Here is a 6,892-nt window from a genome sequence, read left to right as displayed (position 1 = left end):
TTGGGATCTGAAACCCAAGAGTCACATAATGTACTATAAATGTAAATCTCTTGTTAATAAAATCATATTGCATGTTTTATCTTTCATATTGTCTTTGTTGTCCATGTGTGTTTAACATGGTATCAGAGCAGGCGAATTCTGGCCCTGCTCATATTTGAGTCACTGTTTGCTTGTGGCCTTTTGTTGTGTTTCTCTCACCTGACCTATGCATTGACCATTAATGTTATGTGGGTCGTGAACTCTTGGTGATATTGCTGGTTGATTAATTTATGTGCTGGTGTTGAATTCGTTATATATATTTGTGCTGGCATATGTACAATTTTCGGTGCGTTTGAATGAATACAACAATGTGTGCGTTAAAAGCCCTGGCGCGCTGGCTCTGCCATCCCGACATTCCTGACCTCTGAAATCCGCAGGTCTCTATTTTTGGTCTCTGGCTGACCCGTCTGTCCATAAACGTTCGCTGTTCATAAACGTCTGCCAGAAGGTGACTGTTCGCTGCTCCTCTCTGCCATATGGTATTTTTAATCATTGTCTGCACTCTGCGCTCACTGAGCTAAACATAATTGCCTGACTGCATTTTCTCAGTACGTCAGTGTCCTTCTGTCTAGACTGTGCTCTCTGTCAGATGCATTTTTAAGTGAACGTTGTGGTATTAACACTGTGGTATGAATGCTGAACATTATGAACGCTGTAGTGGAGTAGCTACAAGCGCAGCGTAGCAAAAGGAACAGCTTGGACAGCGCTGGCATAAACAGATTTTGGAAATGATAACGGGTGGTATAGTCTGTCAGCGGTTCGAATCCTTGGACGGGTTCTTTTCAAAAACGCTGGTCTGAATGATATCATAACTGATGAACGATGGAATCAAAATGACTTTGTGCATGGCTATAGTTCCGTTGAAGTCGCTTCGTCGGTGTGCATATTCATATCGAAATCAAGATAATGAAAATGTAAGCTATCGAACCGTGGGATTCAAATCAGATCTGTAAAGGGCTTGTATGGGTTGGTGTTAGATGTCTAGCCGAGATTAAGGAAAGTTCAACTCCTCATCGTTGTGGACCAGTTGGATCTGACTAGAGAAAGGGAAGTTGATCGCCTCATCAAAAGGCTATGAACCGAAGCTGCCCACAAATTCTGGCATTGTTCACGTGTTGTCGAATTCTCGGGAGAGATTGTTCTCATTCCTGTTCTACCATATCGAGATTTCTGCTCAACATCACCAATTGCAACGACGCTGGTTGCCCAAGTTGTATTATGTGTTGGTGAAGGAAATAGCGCACATAATCAGAGACCACCTGCGAATCTGCAGCTGAGCCTGAGCGGCAGAGATAAACATTATCTGTGAGTTGAGTAATCTTATCTGAAGCTCGATTTGCCACATACATTCCTGTGCTTGATGGATTGAGGGGCATTCATCCAGTCCATATCCATTGTTTTAGTCTTGTACAAACCTTTGTCTTGCCCTCAAGAACCGTCGCCGAAATCACCAAATCGGATCTGGACAAGACTAAAAGAACTCTGCAGTGTTTTCATCAGAGATAGGTGTAGTATTGAGATGCTGGTTTATAATCGACCCTGTGTTGAAAGCTGTGATCCAGACTCTTTGAACATTGCTGTCAATTCAACGTCAGACTCAGCTCTCTTGTTCATTTTATGCCATCAGTGGTGCGGAGGAGGTGTTGAATCTGGTTTCTGTATCTGACGGTGAAATTGTATATTTCCTGAGTACGGCGACATTACCCAACTCTGCAAGCTTTGGATCTAAGAGCGTAGACCCTAGGCATCGCGGACTATGGCAAGATTACAAGAGCGGCGGCGTGGCTTTTCCTCAGAACCGGACTGGAGTCGTGGTGGTGGTAGCCCATTTTATCCTCTATCGATGGATATCATTTTCGTCCATTTGGACTCTTGAATTTGAGAATACGAGCAGTTCAAAGAAGAAGCCCCGTAGATCCCCTTATCTATCCCGTCATTTGGATGGCGCTCTTCGAGGATTTAAGCTCTGTTTTGTGTAAAAGACGCCGCGCGCGATTTTCAGGGGCTGTGAATTTGTTCTAAATTTCTCATCGAACCGGCCGCTTAACGCCACTTCTATTGTGGTTTTTGTTAAAAAAAAAAATAATATATATATATATATATATATATATATATATATATATATATATAATCTTAGCGTTCTTTGTAGATGAATTATTATTGCTAATATTAAGTTTCTGTTCTCGAACTAGGGTTTGGACGATATTGCTTTGCTTATCCGAGGTGAATATTATGTTGAGCACTTGTTCGGATTCGAACTCAGATTGTTACCTGGATTGTTTGCCTTGAAGGGGTTTTAGGAATCGCCCTCTGGAGCAGTGGAAGGTTACAGAGCTAAAAGACGAACTCAAGAGGCGAAGCATAACAACTAAGGGCACAAAGAATGATCTAGCCCCAAGGCTACAAACTTGTATTTTCTGTGGTTGTTTCAGTTGAGCAGCATATCACTGTACCTGTGCTTGAAATCTTAATGAGTATAGACTATTGGAAGTAATGTTTGGTGATGTACCTCTGCTATAGAGGGTCTCAAACTTCCTCATCTCATTGGATGTGTGGTTGTGAATATATTGAAGACACTCCATATTTATTTCTCTGTCTTGGAGCTGAATACATTGCATATATTATCACTGTGGTGTTTTCTCTGTAATGATGGAGCTTCTTTGATGTTATAACACTTATCTACAGCCACTATTCTTCCTAAAATTTGCTGGTATATTCTACTTCAAATCTCTGTTATTATTAGAGTTGATATATCAGAGGTATATGTAATCCATTCCTGTAGTTTGAAGTTCGAATTTCAAAGAAGGAAGAAGTCATCTAGTTGTGCATCCATACAAAGCGTATCTTGGTATACCTGAGCATTTTAAGGGTGAAACATATCTATTGTATCTGTGTTGGAAGGACTTTGAGCCTCTCATTCTTGCTGGACGCAAATTTGTTAGTGACTGGCTAAATTCTTAGCTGGAATTAGTTGAGTGCCTTTTGAATACCTTCGGTGAAGTTTTTACATCATTGGGGTCATTTCCAATAAAAAATGGGTTGAGATTCTTGGATTTATTATTGAAGGAAGAGGTCAAGCTACCCTTGTGTATATTTGTGGAGTTTGAGCCGTATCTCCATTGCTGGTATTCGCGGATTTTTTATTCTTTTTGCATTCCTGAGCTTCCAGAAGGGATATAGAGGCAAGTTCTATAAAGTTTGAAGGAATCAGCTACGTAACTCAATTTAAAAAGTGTAGTCAGATGTGAAATTTCTATAGAATTTAAAGAACATAATCTCTGAAAGTCTGATATTGGACAATGTATTTTTCAAACTGATATTCTTAATTTTTGAAATCTTCAATAGCTGGGGTCTGTCTAGACTTGCTATAGTCTCCACTAGGATTGTTGAGTGTTCATTTCTTTGTTGAGACAATGGCTAGATTTGATGATGTATTAGAGTTACTGAATACACTAATACACTCCACTATTGGTGGGAAGGTAAATGTTAGCAAAGACACTCTTTGTGACATTTAGACCTACCTGCATGATGCACAGGAAAAGATCGATTTTTTGCAGCTTGAATCACAGCTACAGCAAGAAGAGCTACATCAAAATAGACACCATTCTGAACCTGTTTTTGTTCAGAACATTGAGACAACCACCCATCAGCAGGATGTTAATAATGTTACAGTTCATTCAAATAAAGCAGCAGTTGTATATGCAGATGCAGAAACTCAGTCTGCACTTCCCAAGCCCATCATCAGACCTTGGGAACAGCTTATCCACAACAAGAAAAAAACTGGTCTTGGATATGACAAGGACTTGTCCTTTCATATTCCAGACTATGCCAAGCCCATTCAGTTTCAGAGTGCTGGATTCATTCATAACAGTTCACTTGCTCCTCATGACAGTTCACCTTCAGCTGTTCCAGATTCTGCCTCTCTTCCACAGCAACAACAACAACAAAAACAACAGATCGTGAAATGCCAACACTGTGACCGAGTTGGCCATTTGAAAGATCACTGTTTTGATCTTCATCCATGTAAGAACTGTCATCAAACCAGCCATTCTTCACACAGATGCTTCAGAAACAAACGTCCTGCAAGAACAAAGATTCATCTTGGATGGATCGCTTCTTGGCAATGGGCATCAACAGCCAAGAAGATATTCCAAACACATGTCAGAACTTGTTCCAGAATATTGAACAGTCTTGCAGTTGAGTTTTCTCCATCATCTCACCTTGTATCTGACAGGGGGGGAAATGATGGTCATCTACAAGCTTCAAAGCCACATCAAGCAAGCCTGAGCCACAACCTGCCACACCGGTTTCAGAGTTGTAGCCAGAGACAAAGATGCCTGTGAACATGCCTTCAGTTGGCAATCTGGGACACTTCCTCTAGCAGAAGACTTCAGCTTCTTGCCAGTCTTGGAAGAGTTCCGGGAACAAAATTGAGAACACTTCCTCTAGCAGAAGACACCAGCTTCTTGCCAGTTTTGGAAGAGTTTCAGGAATTGCATTAAGCATTCCAGAGTTGTTGGTTATCCTTAAAACATCACAGGTTGAGACTTCCCTTTTCAGGTTGATGTTTTACCTTTTATGCGGGGTGAGACCTCCCTTTTATGGTTGAAGGTTTCCCTCTTTAAAACAATAGGATCACTTCCTCTAGCAGAAAACTTCAGTTTCTCGCCAGTTTTGGAAGAGTTCCGGGAACTGCACTAAGCGTTCCAGTGTTGGTGGTCATCCTTAAACCACCACCCTTTTTTACCAACATTTCATAGAGCACATTCAGCCTAGTGCTGCCATGCATTTTTTGCACATTTTGTATTACAGCTCTCTTCTTGGACTCATACATAACCCTTCGGATTAAGGGGGGGAATGTTGGACACCTAATCCTAAATGGGTTAGTGTGGAAGCCGAAAAGGCTAAGCAGTCCAAGAGACCTTGGGATCTGAAACCCAAGAGTCACATAATGTACTATAAATGTAAATCTCTTGTTAATAAAATCGTATTGCATGTTTTATCTTTCATATTGTCTTCGCTGTCCATGTGTGTTTAACAGCACCGATAGTGCAAGAATGCTTCCCGAAACGTATTTAAGTATGGATTCATCTCATGCACAAAAGCAGAAACACATTTAAGTACAAATTCATCTCATGAACAGAAGCAACAACTTGAATTCAATGACAAAGATTGAGAATTACATTCTGCACCTCTTGCCAAGTCTCAAGATGAGATTGTCTACAGAGATTGTTGAACAACACCTACAAAAAGTCATTTTTATGAAAACTTGATGGGCAGATGATCGCAGTTAAGAGAATGGAAAAAGAAATCATTAGATGAACAAAAAGAAAAAATAATTATTAATAGAACTAGGAATTATTGGGCATGTATGCCATCCCAACATAGCCTCATTGATAGGGTTTTGCATAGAGAATGATCTTTATCTCATATTCCATTTCAATGTGTATGGTAGTTTGGTTTTACTCCTTCATGGTACTAATACTAGGGTGCTGGAATGGTCAACTAGGTACAAGGTAGCAATTTGAACAACACAGGGGTTGCATTATCTACACAAATGCTGCCAGTGACGCATCATCCATAGAGATATAAAGTCTTCAAATGTCTTGACTAGGCACGGATTTTGAACCACAAATTTCAGATTTTCGATTGTCAAAATGGCTTCCAAAATAGTAAAGCATCATCTTTTCAAGGAGTTTGAGAAGAAATACAAGCCTACCATTGGTGTTGAATTCCATCTTCTTGTTTTTTTACAAACTATGGGAAAATTCGCTTTTATTGTTGGGACACTACTGGGAAAGAGAACCCAACAACGGTATGAGGAAGAACTTGTAGAAACTACGTCCCAACTTCTTCCAGATGATGACGATGATGGTTTTGAATAGCTTCATTAAAAATGCTTTTGCATATTTAGGGACCAGTGAATTCAATTATTTTTGTATCATTGGAGTTTTCTCTTGATTCCCAACATTTAATTCTGATTTGTATTCGGGGCTTAGAATAACATTGTTGCATCTCTATGTGCTTTGGGTACTTGGCACCCGAGTATTCCCTACATGGGATTGTTGATGAAGAAACTGTTGTCTTTTCATTTGGGGTGTTGTTGCTTGAGATTATCTCAGGTCGTAGATCAATGGATGCTTCTGAGCAGAATATTGTCTTGGGCTAAAACCTTAATGGAGTCTGGAAACATTCATGAACTAATAGATCCACAGATTCAAGGTCAATATGGCACTCATCAAATGAAGAAAATGGTGTTAATTGCTTCACTCTACGTAAGACATTCAACTATCTGGCAACCATCAATGAATGAGGTGTTACAGTTATTGATAAAAGGTAAAATTAATGAGATAGCGGATTATTGGAAAATGCCAACATCCTTGATAAATAAAGATGATGATGACGAACTAGAGCTCGCCAGTCGTGCATTGCCTCTTCTAGCAATGCAATGGTCAAATTACTTCCAGAAGTCGAGATTGCACCAACTCAAACTCGAAATTGGAAGAAAATATTCTTGTTCTAATTTTAATTAATTTATATTAACCAAAAATAATAAATTTATATGCTATGTAACAATCGATCCGTTTAATTAGAGCAACGTTGCTGCTATAAAATGGAGAGTTGTGTACTGATAGAAAAAACGCACAAAAGGTGGGCTTGCAGAAGAACACTAGGCTATGGACTAGAGATTCAAACATGTACATTGCATTATTTGCAGAGACTAGATTTTAATTGCGCCATGAGAGGAGTCTAATCCCGTGGAATGATCCCTGGATGGGACGAATGGAGCCCAACATTTAATTGTTTCACATTTCTGTAATTTGATTTCAGTAGTAATATGATTCCGCATTCA

At 39.7% G+C, this 6,892-nt stretch overlaps 1 pseudogene; it reads left to right on the top strand.

The window, feature by feature from the left end:
• The first annotated feature begins 5,357 nt into the window (after positions 1–5,357).
• Positions 5,358–6,208, top strand: LOC149162870 (receptor-like cytosolic serine/threonine-protein kinase RBK2 pseudogene; annotated as a pseudogene).
• The last annotated feature ends 684 nt before the right edge of the window (positions 6,209–6,892 follow it).

This window comes from Pinus tabuliformis, chromosome 5_2 (genome assembly GCF_031772625.1).
Source record: "Pinus tabuliformis cultivar Carrire ecotype Pingquan chromosome 5_2, CPIR1, whole genome shotgun sequence".
NCBI classification, from domain to species: domain Eukaryota; kingdom Viridiplantae; phylum Streptophyta; class Pinopsida; order Pinales; family Pinaceae; genus Pinus; species Pinus tabuliformis.
The sequence above is the reverse complement of the archived record's forward strand: the minus strand, read 5'-3'. Positions and strand labels throughout refer to the sequence as shown.